The sequence below is a fragment of the Thermobia domestica genome, chromosome 8 (assembly GCF_964235325.1).
Source record: "Thermobia domestica chromosome 8, izTheDome1.hap1.1, whole genome shotgun sequence".
Classification (NCBI taxonomy): domain Eukaryota; kingdom Metazoa; phylum Arthropoda; class Insecta; order Zygentoma; family Lepismatidae; genus Thermobia; species Thermobia domestica.
In genome coordinates this window covers 244566030-244593092 of record NC_137461.1, presented here as the reverse complement: position 1 = coordinate 244593092, position 27063 = coordinate 244566030, and the positions used below count along the sequence as shown (strand labels likewise).

Here is a 27063-nt window from a genome sequence, read left to right as displayed (position 1 = left end):
GTAAATCTGCACCAAGTAATAAATCGTCACATATAAAACGGAATGAATAAACACATAACATTCATTTTGCTACCTTGAAATGTAAAATGTTTCAAAACATTAATATTCAAAGATTTCTCAAAATTCAGATTCACCCATTCCATTGTCCTCAATCATTAACGAGTTTTACAATAGTAAGAATTGTATTCATAAACTACATTACTTACTTAGTACTATATTAAAGCAAGTTACACTAAAAGAATATATAATTAATGGAATATTTAACTAAAGTAATAGTTAACTAGTGTACTTACCCAAGCATTTTTTCCTTCCTCTCTTCTTTTCCGTTTGTAAACAACCTCGTTTCGCAAGCAAAAGACGGTAGTTCAATGACGTCAGCCATGGCGAAAGAAAGAGGTGTCTATAGGCGGCCTGGATCTCACACACAGATGGACGTATATAACATATAGCTGAAGTATTTAACATACATATATGTATGTAAAATACAGAAGATTGTTAGAAGTCAGACATCCTGCAGCGACATGATGTAATATCTAAGCGGGTAAAAGGCAGTACCTGTGTAGCATATGGATAAAGTACGCTCCGTACAGATTTCCTTAGTAAACATAACGAATCCTTGTATTTCTACAATATACCGCTGTCCGGATAATGGATTTTTCTCAGTGTATTGAGACATCTATTGACATCTCCCCCTCCAAAAAACTTATGAGAATAGCGGGCCGTGGGATTGAAATCCATATTATTATTCAAGTCAAGATAATAGACTCGATTTCAAAAATTTATTCTGTGAAATCTATTCTGTGCTATTGTGAAATATGCGCTTCGAAAGATTAACTTTCGAAGTTCAGTTTCCACGCAATTTTTCCACTTTGCGTGGAGTGAGCATGAAATGAATAGCTGATATGGACCGGAACATGCTACTAAAGGTTAGGTATGCGAATTCGAGCCGAGTTTCGAGTCGAGTCAAAGGTAATTTTCTCGAGTCGAGTTCCGAGCCGAGTCACTGTTTTGAGATCGAGTTTGGAGTCGAGTAGATTTTGATAAATGGCTCGCTCGTTTAGCTCGTTTTAACTCGTTCTGAAATCATGACCTGATTAGACTGGAAAGTGAAAGCTATGAGAAATGTAAGCAGTAATGTGCAATATTTTTAGTGTTGCTTACGAGATAGGACACTGCTCGCATCTCGTCTCGTCTCGATTAACAAGACGACAATGGATTTTTATAACGACTCAAATGTCCTGAGCACCAAATATAAGTATATACTGTAGTTCTTACCACCAAGGCTGAGACCTGCACGGTCGTAGTTTCGAGCCCAATGAAAAGCCCAACCCGGGAAGGGATATTAACCTGCTCAGTTTGGTTCAACTGAGCGAACAGCTCGAGCCGGCTCGGTTGAGGTAAGGCACCGACTCGGCTTAGGTGAGCCATCGGCTCGAGCCAGCCCTGTTGGGTGAGCTGTTGGCTCGGCACGATAGTGAATGAGCTGTAAGCGGAGCCGCTGATGCCGTTGAGAACCCTAAACCCGGGCCGAACAGTTTTGAACATATTTGGCCGACGCCTTCTAACCTTTAACAATTTTTTGTTCGAGCCCGGATACTTGCTATTTCTGAACTCAAACCCAGAACCCCGTGAACGATGTTCTTGCCTCCTAGACTTAACGACTACCAAGGTCAGCAGTCAAGGGGTTTTTAGTATTCAGATACAAACCGCCTATCTTTCATGTTTACACACGGTAGTGTTGTTATAAAAATAATAATAATAATAATAATAATAATAATAATAATAATAATAATAATAATAATAATAATAATAATAATAATTAGTAGTAGTAGTAGTAGTAGTGGTAGTAGTAAGTATGATTGATAATACTTAACACTGTCTATGTAGGATACATGAGGAAAATACTTGAAACTACATACAGCATTTGGCTCGATTTGGCTCGTTTTGGCTCGACTCAACTCGAAACTCGAGTCAAAGTCAACTCGTAAGTCGAGTTTCGAGTCGAGTTGGAGGAAACTTTTCGAGCCGAGCTCAAAGATGTCTATTTCGAGTCGAGTCGAGTTTCAATGAAAACTCGCTCGAACTCGCTCGTGCTCATCCCTACTAAAGGTTTGGCAGAGAATAGACTATGGCTTGATGTGTGTCATGTTACGCGAGGTACTCACATAGAATACTTGTCTTGTGATATGTTCGAAAAAAACTTCGACAGTTAGGATACTTGTTTTATTTCAAAATAAAGAATTCCCACGATCTTCCAAAGACCTTCATATTGTCAGCCAGGTATCAACTAGCTATTCTCCTCTGGTAAGATGAATATCTCACATCTGTATTTGGAATCTCGAGAAATTCGATTTAGCATGCAACGTGTCTTTGGACCTGATCACGTGACAGGGTCTGGACCATAAGGTAAACCGGACAGGCCCTTTAACGGTAAAATATACTTTGGGTGTTATACTAGTTTAAAGAGATGAAATTGCCATCCCGTCTATACTATACTATTTTATTGAACAATAAGTAGCATGTTTCCATTGTGTAGAATAAATGGTTGATGTATATGGTGTGTCTCAGGATTCAATTTCCTATCGGGGTACTTGATTCGGAAACAACCTTAGTGGTAGTTCGGATCTAATCGCACATCGAGTGATTAAACAATACATCCCGTCTCGTGTAGCATCAAGACTTGAAAGGGAATGTTTGATTCCAATGAATTGACTAGTCTGGCTAGCTCCTGTGCTTATTTTTCGTGTGGCCCTGTATTTGACGCCCGACAACAGTCGTACATCTAGTTCCAATCTCGTATTAAAAAGTAGGTCCAAGTCTCATATAGTGTTGATATTGACGAGGCATTTCAAGTTACAAGGAAATGGACTTTATGTGTACTCCTCTCTAATGTTCTATCCTAAAATTTTCTAATTTACTTATATCAGGTATCCTTTTAAAAATCCTTGATTGGGCGTCTGATTCGTTGCAATTTGAATTCGTTTAACTGGAATTTCATGTACTTAATTACATCATAAACGGTTCTACAGCTAATCCTGATACTTATAAGGTTACGGGCTACCGTTTCCGAATGAAAGTACATTCTCTCTCTCTCCTTCTTCATACACACGCACACTCCCTCAATCTCCCTCTTGCTCCTCTTTCCACGAACTAAGCTACAAATATATTTATTTTGGTTGCAAATCTTCCTTATCTTCATACTTATAACCATATTATAATTAAACTTGTCAAAACACATACATATATTCTAGTACATGTAGCAACTTCAGGTTACCTTTCGTGCAGATAACTTCCTTCAGATCCCGATAGGGGCAAGTTATCTGCACGAAAAATAAAATAGATATTTTTCGGGAAAAAATCGGAAAGATATTGCCGAATTTATACATCGTGACTCATGTGCATGGCTTCATTCGAAAGCCCATTTTATTTTAAAGAAAATGATGTAGAGAAAATACATCTAAGATAATTAGGATACAAACGAAAACTTCGTGTTCGCAACACGGTCCAAAACTTTTAAGCACTGATGTTAAATGTGACGTCGAACTACACGTTGATGTAAACTTAAATTAAAATACTAGCATGTACTTATAAGCGAACCCGCTCTCTTGAACTACGTAACAGACATAACAGCATTTCACAAATATCTAGAGGAGCTCTCTAATATATTGTGTTTTACAGAAGAAAATAGTGTTGTAAATTTTGCTTTTATGTGTAGTTCTATATCATATACGTGACTTAATTGAATCAATAAGAAAAACTGTATAGTACATATACACAACTTTTTGAAACAGTAGTGTATATGTTATACACTGCTGGTATAACTAGAGCCTGAATTTGAATATGTTCATACGCAAATGCACATTTGAAAGTTTATTCATACTCTAGAACTGTTCTTGTAATGTTATATATATCTGCATATATTCTAAGTTGCTAATCATTTTAATGTTAGACCTTTTAAGAAAGTAGCTAATTTTCATAATCTCTGGAATACTTTTTCTAGCATTAGAAAATGACATTTTCATTTTCTATGAAAATATTCATTTTGTTCATTACGTTTTTCGACAATTGAAAGAACTAGTTGTCTCAAAACACAAGGGCACCAATCTATGAGTGCTTGGACTTCCTAAGAAAACAACTTTAAATTCTATCCCAGGTGCAACTGGGAAAAAGAGGGAAATAAAAGTTGAATAACATGTGTGACAGAAATCTAGGATTATCAAAGATGGAGTCAATTAACCAGTATACATGTGGGATTAGCAGGGGTAAAAGTGAGGGGGAATGCACGGGATGGGGATCGCTCCCCACTTCCAGAAAATATCTATGGCGTCCCTCCATTTCCTAAAAATTACAATGGTCCAAGATAGGCACAAGGTACGGAGTAATGTCAGGCGTCCCCTTATCTTTTCAGATCCACTTTTACCCCTGGGGATTAATAAATCTTTGTCAGATGCATGGCGCGAACTTTCTATGTCACTATACAAATATTGTCCAATTACTTCATTTGATGTTGAAAGGTCACTTTCGGCCTATAAATTTAACAGAAAATAGACAAAGTTTGACGCTTAGAAAACCTAAAAGAAATTATAGTCAAGGAGATCTTCCTAGTAGCGTTGTGTAGAAGTTCATCCTGCATACAGTAAACATTGTGAAAAATAATTTTGAAGTGGATGCATAAGTACATATTATAGCCTATTATTTTTATTTTTTTTAAGTTTCTAATCCATATACATCCATATCGTAGTTATAATATGCTTTATTTGGTCTTAAATCACAAATAATAGGAATCTAAGCATACACGCATACAGAAGGAATCTTAAAGCTATACTTTGAGTAGCTAGAGTAAATGTTTTTGAACACATTACGAGTAATTAGATCGCTTGAAAACATTGTTTATGGACTTGTTTTTGTTCTTGTTCTAACTGTATTAATTATTTGATGCTGTAGGAGAAGTAAGAGTGTATCGAAAGTTCCCACAATTTAATACTGATTTTTATTCCTCATAATGCCCTTAGATACATGGTATCAAAAAACAAGTGGCATCACGTAAGTGCATGTACGAGTTGCATCAACAAAACAAAATACTCACATGATCTTGTAATTAGTATAATAAATACCGCAATTAAGGATGAGGTAAGAGTAGTTAAAAGGATTGTTATCTTTAGAAAACTAGTAAACACATTGGGCTTATGCAAAGTCCTTCTGACACGTGATTAGTACCATACTAGAGAATTCGACTAACGAATGTTTCCTGCGGTAGTAAGGCCTTTAGTATGACGGTAACCATACTAAACGACTCTGCATAAGGCGGCTTGTACTTTTAACATACAGCCGCCCTCTTCTAGGTGCATCTCTTATCTTGAAACCCCTTTGTAACTAGGTATTAAGCTAAGAGACAAATATGTTTGAATTATGTATAACGCAAATAACGATAGAAGGAATTAATTTGACATTCTCTAAAACACTACCAGATTAACAGTGTTGCAGACTAAACACAGTTGTATTTTTTAATGACACTGCGTCACATTATTACATATTTAAAATATACATATTAAACGAAAACTAATATAACAACATTTATTTTTCGCTATTAGAAACTGATTGATTGATTTTGAGTTTTACATCCCGTTCAGCAGCGAGGCTATATGAGACGTGGACCTACTGATTAACATGGAATCCGAACCACATGAGCTCCCGCCGGGAATCGAACCCGGGTCTCCCACGCCAGAGGCGCGTACGTTAACCGCTTAGCCACGGAGGAGCTCCATATCGCAAACTGAGAATGCTACAATATCACAAATATCGAAATTTGAGAGTCCTCTACAACAACAATGACACAGGTGGGAGAGACAGAGCCATGCACATCCATAGCACAGTAAATCAAGGATTATTCATCAGCTTATTATATATGTTATTATTTATCTGCGTTCTTCCACCTTTTTTTTTCAAAATATTAAAAAAAAAACTTCAACCACAAATATAGAACAGGTTTTTTAGCACGAAAAAACAAACAGTTGACCGAATTTCTTGTAAACAAGTAAGCCAACACCTTTGTAAGTATAGAAAACTACTGTTTATTGAATCATAATTATATGTTTACCCCCGTAGAGCAGTGGCGGATCCAGAAGGTAAAAACTGGGTGAACAGCCAGAACGCAGACTATGATAAGTATATCATGAGATTACTATAAACTTTCAAAAATATATAAATAATAGCTTCAATCATTTTGTCACTCGAAAAACTGGGGGTCCAGGCTCCCGGTCCCGGGGTAGATCTGTCCCTGGTGTACAGTAAATAAAAATTGCTCACAAATATAATTTAGGCAGTGTTATGAATCTCTATCCATATTTTTCATATCTCCGTAATGGTTAGAGTACCAAATTGCTGTAAATAGTATTACAATCCTTTTTGAGAATCAACTCGTAATTGGATATCATACTTACCTAAGCAAATTTTCGAAATAAAGCCTTTCGAAAAAAAAAATCAAATTTTCGATACCGACATAACGGTACTTTCGATGTCGAAATACATGATATCATGAACATAGTACCGACATAATGGTACTTTCGATGTCGAAACACATGATATCATGATCATAGTACCGACATAATGGTACCGGTACCTTTGGTCAGGGGCGTACGCAGGAATTTATTTCGGGTGTGGTCTAAAGCGTTTCGGGGGGGTCCAAATACAATTTGAGGCTAAATTATATGAAAATTTCTAAAATTGCCCGTAAAAGTAGACTACATTTACAAAAAAGTCGGGATTTCGCGGGGGTCCGAACCCTCAGGACCCATCTCCCACGTACGCCCCTGCCTATGGTGTCGAAATACATCATATGATCATAGTACCGATATAATGGTACTTTGGATGTCGAAATACATGATACCATAATCATAGTACCGACATAATGTCGAAATACATGACATCATTATCATAGTACCAAAATAATGGTACTTTTGATGTCGAAATACAGCATAATCATAGTACCGAAGTAATGGTACTTTATATTTGCATTGCACCTTCCGTCTCACTTGCATTACTATTGTTGCAGAGGCTTCCAAACTGTTGATGTTTGTGACACTGTATCACTCTTAGCTTGCAGTATTGATTTCACAGCACTTGCAAGTCAAATAGATTGAGCCATTGACCATTCATGCCAAATACACCTACACATATTTAATACGTAAGAACGGACTGACTGATCCATCTTGTACTTCTTACTTCAATTATTATTAGCTCTTCATTTGTTGCAATGTACCTACTTTTTCATACGTCAAGCCTTAGGTTAGAGAAACGGTTAATACCAATTTAGAATGAACTGAACTCTCACCGTACGAGTCTATTACTGGATTCTTCTTTTTTATGGCCTTCAGATTGTTTTAGTTAAAACCAGCAGAATTTTTTGTTTTTCGCACGGGAAGAATACGTGAGATCCATTTTGGGCACAAAGGACTGAATTTGGATTTAAACATCAGAAATGTTACTGCTCGTTTGAGATACCCTGAAAACTATGGATTCCACACTAATATCGGTGATTTTCGATTTATATCCATCTATATAAATCCCTCTCTCTCTCTCTCTCTCTCTCTCTCTATATATATATATATATATATATATATATATATATATATATATATATATATATATATATATGTTGTTTGAAAACAACACCGACAACGTTTGGGAGGTGACTCCTGACACCAAGATAAGACGAAAAGTATAGAGCAACCTGGATGCACAAATGCTTCTCTTAGGAGTTACAGGCTGCCGAAAACAAAGAATGAATTTTAAAGGTCTATAGCTCCAAAGTTATGCGACCTACCGTAGTCGGATCAAAACTTCACTTAGGAACTAGTATGTGGCCTATCCAAATTTCCAAGTTTCAGAATCCTGCGGTACTTCTGCAACACTTTTTATAGAGGTAGTTGGTGAGTACTTCAGATTATGTTCTCATAAGCAAACTCTCCCTATAAAAATTGTTGCGTGAGTACCTTAGAATTCTGAAACATGTACGTTCGGATAGCGCACAAATTAATTCCTAAATGAACTCTTGACCTGACTACGGTAAATCCCACAGTTTTGGAGCTATGAATCTTCAAAGTTCATTTTTTTTTCATGTTTTTGGCTCCCTATAACTCCAAAAGGAGGCACTTGTGCACAGAGGATGGTCTGTACTTTTTGTCTTACCTTGGTGATTAGAATCACCTCCCAAACGTTGTCAGTGTTGTTTCAAACACCCTGTATATATGTATATATAGGGTGTAAGTGTGTGTGTTTGTGTTACCCTCCTCCATGTTGCGGAGCTGAATTTGGATTTAAACAGCATGGGAAGTGTCACTGTTGATCTCAGCGACTGCGAAAAGTTTGAATTCGACACTATAATATCGATCGTTTTCGATCATTTTAAATAATCTCCCCTCCCTAAGTTGCACCATTAAAAGCGAAATGACAAACCATACCATCCACGAACCTCATCTGTGTTGAAAATTTGATCGAATCGGTCCGGTGCGGTGGTTCAAGAGTTGTGAAGTCACGAACATAGTCACTTTCATTATATCTTCCCTAGTACTCTTAAACTGGTTGGGTCGGTTCCGGTCACCTCGGGTCGGGTTATCGGGTCGGGTCACTCGGGTCAGCCCGGATCGGGATGTCGGGTCAGGTCGTTCGGGTCAATTCAGGTCGGGTTGTCGGGTCGGGTCGGATCAGCTTGGGTCCGGTTGTCGGGTCGGGTCGCTCGGGTCAGTTCGGGTCGGGTCAGATCACTAGTCAAGTGAGTTTAGGTTGAGCTTAAACTCAGCTGGAGTTTAAAGCTGCTGTTTTTCACTAGCGGCCTAATTAAAAATAGCATATTTAAATTGATCTTGTAGAAGCCATAAATCTATTTTGAACACTTGCAGCTAGTGTTTTTATGGTAAGTGTTTATTTTTGTACTTGTGTATACTCTAATTTTTAAAAATGGAAGATTGATTTTGCCAATCGATGCATTATTAATATCTACGGCAATATGGAGTCTGGATTTAGAACAAAACTAGAAGTTGTTTAAGCAAGACCAAAAGAAAGATTGGATATGGAAGACCAAGACCAAGCGGGGCCGCGGTGGCTCAGTGGTAGAGAATTCACCTCTGGTACGTGATGTCCATGGTTCGATCCCAGCTTGTGCTAAGCAGGCTTTGTGGTGGAGAAACACCGTGTAGTGGGTTTTCTCGGGGTTCTCCTGTTTTCTACCACTTTCTTCATTCAACCATTTCATTCATTTCTTATTATCACCATCTCCCTTAGCCTCGCTGCAGAATCGAGGGATCTTAATCTGAATATTTCATTTCATTTCACCAAGACCAAGAACATCGACACAAGACCAAGATAAAGATTGGATATGCAAGACGAATTGCATAGTAATCTTGTTCTTGGCCTTGTTTTAGTGATCACCAAGTAGCGATGAGCATATTTTCTTGCTTTCTGTATAGTACGAAAGATCATAATAAAAATCACACTTAGTCTTCATTTAGGCTAGCATTCCTGGCTCTTGTATAGCATGAAAGACCACCAAGACTACGGAATGCAGAACCAAGACTTGACTGTGCAAGACAAAGAATAAGACGCAGTATTGATGACCAAGACCCAGGGTGCGAATTGTTTGAATTTCATTTGTTGGGCTGAAAGTGATGAAATAAAGTTAGTACTTTATAATTAATTATCATACTGTATTTTTAAATTTTAAATTACAAAATTCATATTATGTATCTCCTTACTTGCAACTATATATACTGTAAAATATGTTTTAATTACCGAGAAAGAAAAATCAAAGTGGCGTGGGTCCCGGAATCATAAGAACCAGGCATGTATCCAGGATTTCTTAAAGAAGGGGGGTCCGTGGCATGAAGTACTGTAGTCATCACACGAAGGGCTGGATTATTCTAAACTATTTTACTGAAACATATATTGGTTCCTTTAGCCAGGATTTCGTAATATGTGTGGGGGGGGGAGGAGTTAAGGATAACATGAAATACTGAAGACCCAGGAACTCCATCAATCTAAACTACTTTACTGGCAACGTATATTGGTTTGTTAGGACAATAAAATGAGGGTGTGTTAGTAAGTATTTTAAAAAGAAACTATGAAGAAATCTCGAAGTAAAGGAATGAAAAAAAGTATTGAAAAAGATTTTACAATATTTACATTCCTTCCTCTATTCATTCAAATATAACAATTTTCCTTTCATTATGACCTCACCTATTATAAAAAGCACATATTCACTATTATGAAAAGTACATATTCAATAATGTCTTGCATAATATTTTAAAATATTTGCGTTTCCCTCTCTGCTGAATCAAATGTTAACAGAACTTTCTTTCCACATAACTTTTTTGTTTCCATTATTCCGTCAACTACTGTCTGCTCCAAATGACAGGTTAAAAAAGGAGCAGTTGAAAAGACATGTTTGATACTGTAGAGAAGCAATGACGAAAATTTATGATTAAAAAAATGTATACGCTGTTACAGAATGTCACTATGCTTATCGAAAGCTTGAAATCTCCCTGATTAGTAGCAGAAATTTTGAAAATTCTGTAACTGTTTTTAGAAATTTCAAATTCTCTGACTTTTCCAGGATATCCAGCCCATTCACCACCATGTATTCCAAGTAATTCAAATCTCCTCATAAGAAAGAGTAACCAAATGCTTGCTCTATCTTTCTATTTTTAACGCTCATTCTTCTTTTTCTCATTTCTTTTTGTTTCATCCTTCCTTATTTTTTTTTTCATTTCTAGCCTCGAAGGCGGGTCCAGACTCCCCCGGACCCCCTTGGCTACGTGCCTGTAAGAACCTATTTTGGAATGAAAGTTGAAGGGTTGGAAGAAATCACAAGTGTTCTCCCGTTTCCTCAACCCTTATCATTGTAGTTAAACGATTTCCTTTTGTCTCCGCCAAGAGACTTGCTACTGCCTTCCGAGAAGATCCCCTGCCTACCGAGCAGGTGAGAACACTGGCCTTCAAGAATAATTTCTTCACATAGAACTAAAGCAAGAAAAAAATAAACTTCTCCCACGTCGGGCATTGGTATCAGTTATAAAAAGAAGCAACCAAACCTCAAAAGTGCCAAATACTTCCTAAGATGCATATGGGCCAATCCATGCAAAGTGATCGAGAAAAAAAGAAAAATGCCGCTCGACCATTTCTAGTGCTCTCAAACGAGTCGGGTCAGCTCGGGTAGGGTCATTCGGATCAGCTCGAGTCAGGTTATCGGGTCGGGTCATTCGGGTCAGCTCGGGTCGGTTGTCGGGTCGAGTTACTGGGGTGGGGTTACGGGTCGTGTCAGGTCAGTCTTCAACCCGACCCGACCCGTTGAGAGCACTAATGTTTCCTTAGTATGATTCGGTAAAAGTGTATTTATTTACTGATACGACTTCTCTCAGGACACGAGTCATCACATATGAAGATTAACCTTGAATATCTTGATACTTGCATGAAATATTTTCTTGCAAATACCATTATTTTTTTCAAATTGTAGGTCATCATAATTAGGGTTTGGCTTCAACTCAAATGAAAATTTCACTTAATACTATATAGAATATGAATTATATTATGTTTAGTTGATTATACCTTAGCGTCTCTTTCAGCAGCAAGGCTAGATGAGACGTGGACCTAAGCTTAACGTGGAAACTGAACCATATGAGCTTTCCAATGTGAGTCGAAATCGAACTCGTGTTTCCCACGTCAAAGACGCATACGTTGCAGGGTTGCAAATAACCAGCATCGCTGCGGGCGAGTATTTAATATCATATCGAAATTAAGTAAATTATTTCTATTGTGGGATGTGGGCTAGTACAGTAGAGCGTCGATTATCCGAAGTAATTGGGGGTAATGGGTCTTCGGAAAACTGGTTTGTTTGGATAATCGAACTGTACATGTTTATTTGCCAAAAAGAAGTACTGTACAGTAAATTTATTCATAAAAAGAAGTGTGCTGATTGTTGAAACACAGCGACTGGCGGCTTGGCCGGTCAGCAGCGCCTTATGAAGGCCCCATTAGAAGCAATGTTCCGCCAGCGGTGGTTCAGTGCGACGACTACTGTGGGAAACTTGGTTTGGGAGTGAGGGGGATGATGGACGGTAGGGTGGGAGAGTAACAGGTGCGAGCGAGTACACAGTTCGGTTAAGCGGTCGTTCGGTTGACCGACGTTCGGATAATCGACGCTCTACTGTAGCTTTCTTCTTGGGCTAGTAAAATTGTGTTGCTTATTTGCATTCCTGCGTTAACCATATAGACACGAAGGAGCTGTAAGAATTCTTAATAGATGATAGATGGAAACAAGTCTGTTCATAAGGTCATGGGTTTGATTTCCGGTAGGATAGACTTGAAATTCGAACCATAAACTGTAGACCCACTTCTTATATAGCCTTGGTGCTAGAAAAGACGCTAAACACCAACCAACCAATGGAACAATTTTCTAAAACGTTAAAGCTTTTAACGTTACAGCTTAAGTGAGTGGAGGATGTACCTACTATACTTGCAATAAAGATCGTGAAATATTTCCACTATATAAAGATAGGTTATAAAGAAGACTTAAGTTTTTATATAGTCGTTTTTTATATTAGCAACTAGATGATAATGGATATATGTACTTCTTTATTTCTCACAGGCATTGTTATGTAACTTTTTTTTGGTCATATTGTAATAACGAAAATACTTTGTTATGGGTAGGAATACAATGTTTCTGAATTCCCATCATTAGTGGATAATTGTTTTATTATTTTTCTGAAGACCTTGCAATGCCATTGTCAATATTATATTCCCTACGCAAATATGCACATTATGAAAAAGAAAAACAACAAAATAGTAAAGAAACACAATGTGCTCGTTTAGAATGATTGTTGCCCTGAAAATCCTTAAGAAATAAAAATAGAAAATAGCAGATACAGGAGGGGCATGACAAAATCTAATAATAGTAATAATACGGAAACTACTATATTATTACTATTATTCCAATAAATACTTGCTAACAGTCAGCTGACAAGCCGATGCTGAAATTGCTCCCCACCAATGATGGTTTTAGAGTGTGGTTCGGGGAGGGAAATTTCCCCTGGAACTACGAAATTCCCTTCCGTGGCCATAATCCATATCGTCCTCAACGTGGGTTCCCAGTATTTAGATAGTACTATAGTATATTTTTCACCCCAGTGTACTGAGACCTTCCCCCCCGAGGGAAATCTTAAATCATCACTGCTCCCCACATGATGTAGTTCTGAATACGTCGCAACATGCTGATTTACACTCTAATTCTTGCACGGTGATACTGCGAACAACGTTCGTATTTTTTCTTCACTTGTCCAGAACAAAGTGAACTATTGTGGAAGATTTTTTTCCTTCTGAAACTACCCCAGACATAAAAATCGCATATGAGCAAGTCAGAAGACTGCTGTGACCGTAACCTCTTGCTGAATTTGTAATTATAAAAACATTTCATGAGCATACCAAGACTCGCGAGAGGTGAAACATGTTTTATATTTTTATTCCATATAGGTTTGCGTAAATGCAATGAAAAATATGTGTTTGCAATAATAATCGGTATACGTAGTGCTTACAATTGCTTGTTCCAGGTTTAGCACACATTATTATAATTTATATCATTAGTAACAAAAAATCAACTAAGTGAGTCGTGATGGCGGGGTGTTCAGTAATGTGTGCCGTGAGTTAAAACAGGTTGGGAATCACTGTTTTATCTAAGAGACTTAGATAGATAGATAGATAAGAGACTTAGATTTGCCAACAAATTTCGTTCAGGTCCCGCAGTGCTTACCGAGAAATAAAGTACCACATACAAGACCAGACGAACCTGTCCCTGGTTGAACTCGGGCGCTAAATATAGCAGCAAGCTTTGTTCCTTAGACGATACGCTACTTGCCAGTCAAATTCCCTTCAGATCCGGCCAGCAATTACCGAGGAATAAAGTACCACAAACACTAACGCCTAAAAGGAAAAATTTTGGTTTGGCATATTATATGCAGCAGAATGTTGGAAAACAGAGTCCCAGAAGTCGCTTATTGAGGAGATAAAGATGCTAAGGTGGATGTGTGGAGTGACGTGTTACAGACAGAACCTGAACCTGAAGTGATACACAAATAATGGTTATACCAAAATGAAGCCTTGTTTATGCATATATTTTTTAAACTAGGAAGCAACGATTGAAGTACACTAGGAACCATACAGTGTTGCCATATGTAACTGAAGGTGTAAATCTTTTTTCTTTTTTCTTTTTTTCTTTTTTTTTTTTTTTTTTTTTTTTTTTTTTTTTTTTGCGAAACATGTAAATTGACCCATAACTCACATGTATGGATGTTCTGTCGTTAATTTTCTGTTTGTTTAGTTGGAGTAGCTTGGAAACTATGGAGCAGAAAAACGAATTTTTCATTTGCACAAATAACTAAAGGGATGGGAACTCTGTAAGGGGGAACTAGGGAAATCGTAGTTTTCATAAATTAACACTCTGAATTGGCAACCCTGCTGATGTTTCAGTGCATCAAAAGGTGTGTTAAGGATTTATCTACATTATGCAATTCCTGAAAACAATGAAAAACAAACTTTGAAATTATAATGATAAAATGTTTACTTACATGCACCCGGCAACACTACTATTCATTCATTCTATGGGGATACTTAAAGCAAAAGGTATACGAGAATAATTCCCGAACTATTCAAGACCTGGAAACGAACATTCGCAGTGCCACTGAGAACATTAACACTTCTAAACTTCGTAAAGTTGCTGCCAACCTGGTGAAACGTGTGAACCAGTGTTTGAATCAAAACAAGGGGCACTCCCGACATCCGCTGTAGAGCTGGTAACTCATTTCTAATGGTAGCAGTGTTGCCGGGTGCATGTGAGTAAACGTTTTATCATGATAATTTCAAAGTTTGTTTTTCATTGTTTTAAGAAATTGCATAATTTAGACACATCTTTTGATGTACTGAAACATCAGCAAAGTTGCCAATTCAGAGTGTTAATTTATAAAAACTACGATTTCCCTAGTTCTCCCTTACAGAGACTTCATCCGATTAGTTATCGGTGGAAATACATTGTTTTTTCTGCTCCATAGTTTCCAAGCTTCTCCAAATAAACAAACGGAAAATTAACGACAGAACATCCATACGTATGAGTTATGAGTCAATTTACATATTTTGCAAAAAAAAAAAAAAAAAAAAAATGATTTACGCCTTCGGTTAAACCTGGCAACACTGTGTGGTTCCTAGTGTAATTTAATCTTTGCTTCCTAGTTTAAAAATATATGCATGAACAAGGCTTCAGTTTGCTGTAACCATTATTCGGTATCACTTTAGGTTTCAAAGTTCTACTATCCTAAACTCCGGGTTGCATTGTATATTGGACACCCTGTAGAAGTTAATGATAAACGAGGGTGAGGGCAAAGGCACCTAAGAAGAAGTAGGAGGATTGTGTGAAAAACAATATGCTGCAGTCTAGTGTAACAGTGCATGTAATACAAGATAGAAACAAGTGGAGAACAGTGATTCGAAAAGCCGATGCAGGCTAATTGGGATAAAGATTTAGAAGAAGAAGAACACACACACACACACACACACACACATACACTTACATACACTGGAGTAGAACTATAAGCTTCTGTGTGCTTACGCCGAGAGTTAAAAATATACAGATTTTACAAAGTATTATCAACTAAATAGCATGTTATTTTCCTCATGCACGCATGCATTTATGTTTGAATTTCTTCTGCGTAAGGCAGCAGCATCATTTCAGGTTTTGGTTGGGAGCAATTGAAGGCCTAAATTTCACGTTTTTCACAATGGCAGATCTAGAAAGTAAAAACTGGGTGGGGACAGCAAGAACGTAGGCTGTGATAGGTATATCATGAGTTTACTATAAACTTTCAAAAATATATAAATAATAGCTTAAATTATTTTGTCACTCAAAAAACTGGGGGACCTATTCCATACCCCGGCTCGGGGCTAGATTCGCCATTGTTTCTTCATTACTATATTATTGTACTATTGTTTAAATTGTATGTATTTATCAAACTCGGAGAAGGTCAATTCCCCCTCCCTCCCCGCAGGCACCCGATATCTGCTCATATGCGAAGAGAGGACAATTGCTTCTTCTTGCCTCCCTTTCTTCCCAGTGTGTTGTTTTTTTGCAGTATTCTCGTTTGGAATACTTAGGTCAAGAAAAAAGAACTTGTTTGTCAATTTCTGTTCCTTTTTCTCAAGGTCGTCAATTTTCAATTTTTTTGAACCAGATCTGGTTGAGCAGGAGGGGAAAAAAAAGAGCGCAGAACACTCTTCCAGAACAGGTTTTCTTCATAAACTACTGTAGTTATTATTATTAAGGAATGGTTCGTGTCAAGGTTATGCTGTACGTGCCATTCACTTTCATTTAGGTTTACAGAACTTGAATGCTGTCTGAACATAATGCTCGCAGCTACTCCTGACCTGTCACAAGTGAGTAAGGAAATAACAGTTTTCTACTAATTCACCAGCACTAGCGAATCCGAAAGGATCATTTTTAGGGGACGCGGACCACCTCTTGGACGATGAACGTCGTCTTGAAATACAATGTAAAGTATACAATATTATATAAGGTTATTCAGAAAGAAGGAGCAGATTTAAAATAGTTATTTACAATGAACGAGAATAGATAGACACATACGATATATTACTGGATAGAGGAAACTTCAAAGTTTTATTTTATGTTTTTAACATGAGCAACGTAGTTCAAAGTTTTACTTTTTGCGCTGAGCATGAGCACTATTTGTTATGTGACAAATGTCGAATTCGTAGTCTATTTATTGCTATACACAAATTAATTGATCTCTGATTATTGAATTCACTGCTGTGACAATTCGATCTCGCAGATTTTGAAGAATAACAGGTATACGGGGTACATACACACCGTCTTTTATGTACACTCATGTCCAAAATTATTGTCGCATGTCTATAAATATGTTGTAGGAATATAATTTGATAACGAATTCGCCCGGTATTTCTTACAATGTTAGTATATGTATAATCAGCAAAGACATGTAATTGGAAATTTTCATGTCAAAAGAGTAGCAAATAAGAACATTAAAACGGAAATAAAACTTTTTTGTCCATTTAGCAATATTTTGTATTTTGTATTTATAATTCTTTTCCTATGAAATTTACCACAAATATACATTTTCTGATTATACACATAGTATCAGGATTAAGAATACCCTGCAAAATCATTATAAAATTATATTCTTACAAGAACATAGTTATAGATATGCGACAATCATTTTGGACATTAGTGTACCTATCTAGATAAAAATCGCAATTGATAAGATCTGATGATCTTGAAAGCCATTTAAGATAAACAAGATAATGTTGCATACCTTTTTCAATCCACCGTCCCGGAATTGTATCATTCAGATACTACTTACTGTACCTCATGGTGGACGTGAGGTGGGGCGCCGTCCTCCACAAACATAAAATCATCCCAATCTTGCTGAATTTGTGGAAACTAGTCTTGGAGCATGTCCAGATGTGTAATTCCAGTCACGGTTTCCTCAGTAAAAAATATAAGGGTTATAAAATTTGCTTATGGTAATGGCGGAAAACACATTTGGAGAGTTCGATGGCTACGCCAGGCTTTTCAGTCCCCTATATTCTTCATTGTGGCGATTCACGCAACGTTGATTCATCCGAAAAAATCAGACTGAGAAAAACTGTCATCTTAAATTTCTTGCAAAATTGCAGTTCAAAATTGTAATTTTCTTTCTTTCTCTTTTTCTTCGTGATTGGCAGGATGCAATCCTGGAGTAACTGCAACTTGCACGGTTTCAATTACAGACCTTTAACGACACGCCATACCATTAACGGCGAGATTCCAAGTTCGCTTCTGCTTGCGGAATTTCTAGCGTCATGCTGGAAAGAAGTTCGGGCACGATCAACATTTTCATCTGACGTGCGAGGACGACCACTGCTTTCCTCTTTGCATATACAACCATCTTCCACTAATTTATTGTAAATTTGTTGATGATGAGGTTGCTTTTTATCGAACTAGCCACGAAATGCATGCTGTACTTCAACAATGGATTCACTCTGTCCATACTCCAGCACATAAAAGAATTCTCTTGGGGCGTCAACATTTTTCGAAAACAATCCATAGCAATTCTGTAACCATTGAATGGAACTAATAGGTGGGGGGTTTAAAACTTTAAAGTATTCAGAAAGTTTTATCCATCTGTGATGTTTGGAAAAAAACAGGAAGACTTAAGACGCATATTTCATAGGAAATTGTCAGTTCGTTATTCTATGACTGTGGCTGTATGTGGGAATCTCCCGCAACATTGGAACAATTGCAAACCGCGCTCTTCGCCAAAGTTCAATTAAAGAAACAACTTATAGAACTTTTAACTGAATCTGACATAAAAGGTAGTGAGCTCGAATATAGCAAGTGGAAATAACCCTGTCAGATTTTGATGCAAAAGACAGTGATTTGAACATTTTATTTGATAATGCAAATGGAACAAATGCAAGCACTGGCACGTTTCTTGCAATGAATCAATTGTAATATTCGTGACGTTGCAGTCGTGTTAGTTTACAAAACTGAGAGACAAGCCATAGTTTGTTTGCTTACGTTTTACATGTTCATTCCATAGGTGCAAAAACCTGACGTTGTGCTACTAGAAAAATTGTAACTTGTGTTGGCAACACTGCTTCTCTGGTGACATCCCCTATAGTGTCCAATGAACGTCCTTCACACTGTCTATCTTTCCGCAGAAACAAAATTTGAAAGAATTTCGCCATTCCAAGGATAACCGGGTGAATTATAAAAGATTAATTCTGAATTCATTGGAATACTAAAGTATAGGCCTATCCCACTCTTCCCCATTATACACCACTTTGCTGCACCACCACCAAAATACTTTTAGAAGCTGCCTTTGTACATATACTACACTGTACTAAGTTGCTATTGATCTTTTTTTTCCACACAAACAGCTAAAATAAACAGGTCATAGTGACACAAATAAAAAATGGTAAATTAAACAATTACACACATATAGTTGGCAACACTGTACTTAGAAACCTAGTAATAATAGAGAATAAAAATATATGATGTCTTAGACATCCCAAGTTCATATTAGTCAAGATAAATTACTTTCCGTGAAAAATAATGCTGTGCCTGGCCCGCCCCCCCCCCCGGTTTGCTGTGGGCCTCAGAGTCCCCCTCCTCCCCCGTTGATGTTCCATGTAACCCAAATATACCTTGGTGTTCCTAGGGTTAAATGACACAGAAATCAATTACAATTCCGTTGTTTCAACTAATTTCTCCTACAATCTTCTATTTTTTTTCTTACGCATTTATGCACAAATTTAACTAAACATAGTCTTTTTTTTTTTTTTTTTTTTTGTGAAATATTATCTGCTACTGCATTCATTGTATTTTGTCCCTACACTTTCACGATGCTTCAAAGTTATAAGTGATTAAGTTAAATTTGCCGCTTATTGATGTAAAATGAAAAGATTGCTTGGTGTGAGGTTGAACTGTTGGGAACCAAGATATTTTGCATGTTTCAAATTCCACGTTTCCATTATTTCGATTAGGATTTTTATACGCACAAATCCTGAAACTATATTCACTTAGGAATCCTTCCTGATGAAATTATATGTAAGCCATTGGTAACAATCAATGAGACACTTGGGAACTAGTATGCAATGATTATTTTGCTTGTTTCTCGATTTATCTATTTAAAAAAAAAAAAAAAAGTTCATCTAATGTTTCGAAATGAAATGAAATCTTTAAGTTTTACGTCCCACGGTTATGCCGGTTAGGCTAAAGGAGACGGTGATGATGAGAGATGAGTGAAATGGTGGAATGAAGAAAGTGGGAGGAAACGGGAGAACCCCGAGAAAACCCACGAGCACGGTGTTTGTCCACCACAAAGTCCACTTGGCGGGGGCTGGGATCGAACCCGGGACCCCAAGCACCAGAGGTGAACGCTCTACCACTGAGCCACCGCGCCCCCCATCTAATGTTTCGAATCTCTATCTGAAACCACTATAGTTTTAGGGATTTACGATTTAGATTTCTGGGCTTTCGGCATCTAAATCGAAATGTCATCAGTAATAATACTACCCACGTATCGAAAACTAGTCACGGTGCAAGCGGTCCCGGGTTCGATTTTCGGTGGGGTCACTCGGTCGAATGAGGGTAAAACGCTTATCAGCAATCACCCTGATACACACCAGACAAATGCCGGGGTGGTACCTAACTTATAGGTCCCAGGCCGCTTCCTTCCTTCCCTTTCCCCGGATAGTGTGCTCGCCCAGGGACGTCATTCCTCAAAACGTGACGGGCTAAGTTTTCTTAGATGCCGAAAGCCCAGAAATATAAATCCTAATCCCAATCCGAAAACTAGTCAGTTGTTCTATTTCCTCTCTTTCTATTTCGATATTTGACACCGACCGCTTCGTTCCAATCACTATGTTTTTTGTCTTTTCATTTGTTTCGCACATTGCTACAAAAATGGCAAAATGAAAAAGAAAAATAGCCCGACATCATGCACTACGCACCGAAATTTCTAGTCCATAAGAAAAGGTTTGGGGACTATTATTATTATGAACGATTATTTTATTCTATTTGCATTTTATAGAGATTACAGGCTCATTTTCTACATTTTTAACATATTTAATTGTTTTCAAGTCATGCACTGTTTTTAAAGTGGGAGCGAGCTTAGAAAGAGTATTATAAGTAAAACTGGTCGATTTATTATTATAGAGCAAGTTTTCGTTCACACAGAGACATGGTTGTCGTTCAAGGACTACTAAATACATTTGTAAAACTTGTACAGTATAGGTATTCAGTATCCGTTAAGAAGCTGATATGTGACAAAGATGGCAAGTATTTCTTCCATTTCAATGCATTAACTCAAAGATGGTATTAGTATTACTATTATAGCTATTACGTCTTAACACTGAATATCCATAATACGTACATTAAATCCTTGTAATAGGGAAAAAAGAACTATTTGTGACCTTCAATAAGATAGCTTAAAACGGCAGTGGAAATACCACTACTAAAAGACGTATTAGGACAGGTATGTCGCAAGAAATAAAAATGATTTCCTGGTCACTGTTGGGAAACAATATTTGTGATGTTTGTCCTCAAGGACATTCTTCCAGAGACGTTGTGGTTACTAAGACATAGGTTACCAGATTTCATTACGAAAAGCAATTGTCTTTGTATGAGATTTGTTTCCAATTCTGAATTAATTAATTCCATTAAGTTATTTTAAACAAACAGCAAATTAATAGTAGTAAGACATCATTTTTTTTTCATTTTGCTGTAAAAAAATATTTCTAATATTTCTTTTATTATTGTTTTAGACGCTTAATAAGTGAAGGAAGTGTCTTTTCAAACATAAGTTTTGTCTATTATGATACTTAATGACAGCATAAGATGCATTGATAATTTAAAGGAGCACCACGGAGGAGTTCTCTTCTCTCCTCAGGAAATACAAAGTTCCCCGGGGTATTTCTCCGATTGTGTTCAAGTGGATACAATAACGTAATTGTAGGTCTTGCTTGGGGGGAGGACAGGACTTTCTGATATACATAGAAAATGAAAAGAAATTAAGTTCTTTCAGTTTAACGTTCCATGATTGTGCCCTTTTGGCTAAGGGAGACGTTGATTAAACCAAGTGAGTGATCGTGGAATTAGAATGTGGAAGGAAATGGGAGTACTTCGAGAAAATCCACAGACACGATGTTGTCCACCAGAAAAATGATTAAAAGAAAACTACTGGAAGCTTTCGAAATGTCGATGTGGAGAAGAACGGAGATAATTAGCGGAAAACAAATGAGAGGGTCTTAGAAATGGTGTGGAAGAAAAGAACAATTTTAGATTAGTATTAAGAAAAAAAAGAGAGAAACTAGTTGGGACATTGGCTAAAAAGAAAATGTATCATGATGGACGTCCTAGAAGGTATGGTGGCAGGAAAAAGAGGGAAAGGGCAAAGAAGACTAGAGTTATTGGACGATCTATCAAAACAGAAAAGTCGTACGTATCAAAACGAAGAGGTTAGCGGGAAGACCGTGGAACATAAAGCTTCTCCGTTGCAGCAATTTACTTGGGCGAGAATGGAACCACGGACCCCACGCACCAGACTGACATACCTAGTTTTACGTTTTTCATTAGTATATTATTGTACTATGCAATAAAGTATACATACATCTCGAACTCAGGGAGGGAAATAGCCTTCCCTGCCCCCCTCAAATAACGCCCATGCATGGACTACCAATTTTTTTGTACTAACACTTTCATACCCCGTTTATTCAAAGTCCCTCTTCCCAGGTGAAGTCGTCTGCAATCGTTACTTATCAGAGATATTTTGCCACTACTACTACAAGTTTACGGAAAATCCTCAGCTACGTTTGTCGTCGTCGTCTTGTCGTAACAAATTGTAGCCTCTGTAGCTTCTCCTGTTTATTCTTCCGGAGTATACTGTTGGGATGAAAACACGTTATTAGATCTGTCTAATGATATGGATTACAAGCAGATACACGTGAAGAAAACGGAAGAAGTGTTACGTATTCATTACTGAACCACGAATCTTGTTGAAATAGTCAGTTTATATTTTGAAGTTCGAGTTTTTCGATAAATAAGTGGTGGAACCTAAACATTATAATAAGGCTCTCAATATTTACGAACTAGCAGAATACCTGTTCTTCGCACGGGGAGAACACGTTTCATTTTGCACATAAAGTGCACCAAAACTGTCACCATTCAACTTAGGAACCCCAAAAACTATGAATTTGACAATAATATCGATTGTTTTCAATTATTTTTACATGTCACCATCCCCCCTTAGCAGTATTAAAGGAGGCTGAATTTGGATTTAAACGACACCAGAAGTGTCACGCTTCATCTCACAGACACCGAAAACTACGAATTTGATACTAATACCTGTCATTTTCGATATATTTTCCCATACCCCTCCCCAAGTTGCACCTTCAAAGTGAAATAACAGAAAACACATCCCAGGCCCGAACCTCATTTATGTTGAAAATTTGATCGAGATTGATCAAGAGATTCCAGAGTTATTAAGTTACACACATAGTTTAATTTTTATTTATAGAGATTGTGGCGGTTACTTAGTCTAATATTGTGAATACATTACCTATATTTAGTGTGAAGAGCTTCCTGTGATGTTGTTTGATTAAAGAAACCGCGGTGGCTTAGTGGTAGAGCGTTCACATCTGGTGCTTGGGGTCCCGGGTTCGATCCCAGCCCCCACCAATTGAACTCTGTGGTGGACAAACACCGTATGCGTGGGTTTTCTCGGGGTTTTCCCGTTTCCTCCCACTTCCTTCATTCCACCATTTCATTCATTACTCATCATCACCGTCACCTTTAGCCAACCGGCATAACCGTGGGACGTAAAACTCAAACATTTCATTTCATTTTTTATTTGATTAAACGTTTAAAATATTGAATTGTTTTCAATAGTAGTTTATTGATTGCTTGTTTGTGATTAAAACTGGAAGCATTTATGCAAGTCTACATGTAGAGGCATATGAAGAAAGAAAAAAAAAGCTTGGTGACTAAACTCTTTGGAAAGCCCTACACTCTCACCTAAACGTAGTTGAAATTAAATCAATCAAATGTCGATTTTCTTTGGTCAAGTAAAACCTTTACGTACAGCGAAAGACTTAGAACTTGTTATATACGGTTGCCGGAATATAGACTTCTAAAAAAAGGTGGGAACAAATTTTAAAACGCAAGACTGTATCTCGTAGCACGTCCTTCAAATTACAGTTCCTTATCAGCCAATACCCTAATCAGTTTCTATTTCTCTTTCTAACTACAGCATATCTAATATTGCTGTTGTCTCCTCTTCTGTCTAATACTTCCCAATCAGTTTCCGAATCGGCTCAGCTAATAAATATACTTCATTCTTCTTCACACCCATATTTCGAAATAGTCCAGTCGTTTTAGTCACGTTTCATAAGGACTAAGACAAAATGTGGGTCGACGACAATATGTCAATTAACAGTTTAAGAATGCCTTAGTTATCAAGTGCAACTGCAATTAACGTATTGCCAAAATATATTTTAATATTCAGATTGTTTTGTGTACAGTGCTGTAAAATTTTGCACTGGTATGTGTAGTTATAATGTACTGGAAAAACATTGGACTGATATATGAAGTGAAGGAACAGTAAACATTTTTATATTAAAAATTCACGGCAAGAGTTTCATGCTTCTTTCTTTAAATGAAAATGTTCTGTACTAACATCGATCAGTATATTTGTATGACTTTAGTTTTAGATTTTGTGTGTCATTGAATGTTTCTTGTTTCGAGTTAGAAATTTAGTGTCTATTCTACTACCTATTTTAAGCAGTTTGCTTTGGCCAGATACCTTTATACAGGGTGTTTCAAAACAACACCGACAATGTTTGGGAGGTGACTCCTGACACCAAGATATGACAAAAAAGATATGACAAAAATATTCATGTTTCAGAATCCTGCGGTACTTCCGCAACAATTTTTATAGAGATAGTTGGTAAGTACTTCAAATTATATGCCCGTAGTCAAACTGACTGTATAAGAATTGTTGCGTGAGTATCTTCGGATTCTGGAACATGTATTTTTGGATTGCGCCCATACTAGTTCCTAAGTGAAGTCTTGAGCCGACTACGGCAGGTCCCATAGTTTTGGAGCTATGCACCTTTAAACTTTATTTTTGCATGTTTTCGGTACAATATAACTCCGAAAGGAAGCATTTGTGCACCCAGGTTGGTCTATATTTTTCAAATGTCATCTCCCAAATGTTGTCGGTGTTGTTTTGAAACATCATGTATATTTAACGCCCTTCTTTCAGTTTAACGTCCCAGGTTATGCCCTTTAAGATAAAGGAGTGTCCTCTCTTCTTTCATTTTATCGTTCTACGTTATGATCTTTTAGGCTAAGGGAGTGTCCGCCCTTCATTCAGTTTAACATCCCACATTATGCCCTTTAGGCTAATGGAGTATCCGTCCTTTTAGCTTAATGTTCCACGTAATATCCTTTAAGCTGTGGGAGTGTCCGCCGTTTCTAAGAGGCCAAAAATCTGAAGAACTAATAGATGGATCGCCATCAATTTAGGCCAGAATATAAAGCATCAAAAGTAAGAAATCAAGTATTTTGAGGGAGGTGGTATTAAAAACGGAAATACCAGAAATCAACCATTTTCGATTTTAACGTTGATCACTATAGATAAGTGGTTTCCTCCGAGATAAAGTATCCCAAGAATACATCTTCTTTTTAATCCTTAACGCTCTAATAAAATCGGAAGTGACAGAAATGCAATACAACTTTCGGTTTCGGTATTTATCTACCTAGTTACGTAGACCAAAAAATTATAGGAGACAGCGAAGAGCGTGCTTCTTAAAATCGTTTCAGAGTTCTAAGAATAAGTACAAAATTCTTTCTAAACTTTCTATGAAAACCGGAAGTGGAAGAAATTAACCACTTCCGGTTTTAACCTTGAACGCTATATTGTAAAAATGGTGATATATAACGGAAAGCTGTTACCTCAAATTAATTAAGCATTCCTGTTTCAATACTCAGGAAATACATGCCATACAAACCGAAGTCTTTCACGTTACGTACCCGAGACAGTGCTACTTGTTCAAATTGTAACTGAATATTTTCCATGATTGTACTACCTAAACATCCGTTCTCTACTCATCGTCATTTTCTTACTAATAAAGCGAGAGTTACCTTTCAATGGACCGAGATTCAACTGTTATAAAATCAAGCTAATTCCAGGAGTAAAAGTGGATCTGAAAAGGTAGGAGGACAATAGGTAGCGGCATGACGTCACGCCGTTCCCCCTGCCTATCTTCGCCCATTGTATTTTTTTTTTTTTAAGAAACTGGGGGAACACCGTACATATTTTTTCCAGGTGGGGGACGGCGTCCCTGCGCGTTCTCCTTCACTTTTACCCCTGGCTAATTCTTGCCTTTTATGGCGAATAAAGTAAACGATTACGTTCCAGTGTTCCCACATTAATCTCATATATGTAAATACGTGAAAGAACACGGCAATGCATGTGCGTGAGAGCTTACATTTGTAAGTACTATCCAAGGTTACTCCGTCAGGCAAATTCTATAGATTTATACGAACTCTGAGCATAAAAAGATCACAACCAAACACTATGAATGATTGAATTAGTAACAACAAAAGAGCAGGGTTTCAAGAAGTTACCAAAGTTGCAGATTTGGTTTAAACTATTAAAAAAAAAGAGAGAAAAAAAGAAAAAGAAAGGAAAGAAATGAATTGAGAGTATATAATTCACACGTATTTCTTATAAAATTATTTCGTTACCTATGCTCTATATATTGTTTAACCCTTTAATACACGAATTAATTTGGTTGTGTTTCTATATTTTCGTACATATTTTTTAAACTTCCAAACTACAATACGCTATGCATAAGTGTTGTAATAAATCATATAAAACGACTATATCCATTCGTATATCCATCTACAGGTGTCAGAGCAAAAACCGGAAGAGATATCAAGAAGCATTTTTTCCTTTGCCATTATTCACTGTTCCAAGAATAGGTACCATTTTCTTTGATAACCCTTTAATCAAACCGGAATTGGTAGAAATCAATCATTTCTACCTTCAACGTTGATTGCCGCAGGGCGAAAATTGTTACAGATAACAACAGGCGCTTTTTTTTTTTTCGAATCGGTTCAACGTCTCACCAAACATACAATATCTACCCGTAACATTCTGCCAAAATCGGAAGTGTTTGAAATTTTCTAGTGTTTTAATATTGACTCATATAGAGCAAAGCGGTAATATATATATATATATATATATATATATATATATATATATATATATATATATATATATATCGAGAAGCGGTTCTGGTAATCGATTCAGTGTCCAAAGAATATGTTCATCCAAGGGCTCCGAATATGTTCATCCTGGGGGCGGGGAGCCCGGGCCCCCGCATTGTATTTATGAATACAATATTTCATATAATTTGAATGCATAATTTGTCTTAAAATCCTCATAT

General features: G+C 37.1%; 1 protein-coding gene across 1 annotated transcript in view; it reads right to left on the bottom strand.

Moving 5' to 3' along the window:
- Window positions 1–27063, bottom strand: part of LOC145693516 (protein takeout-like) — a 76580-nt gene that overhangs the window by 36989 nt on the left and 12528 nt on the right. The gene's annotated exons all lie outside the window — the stretch shown is intronic.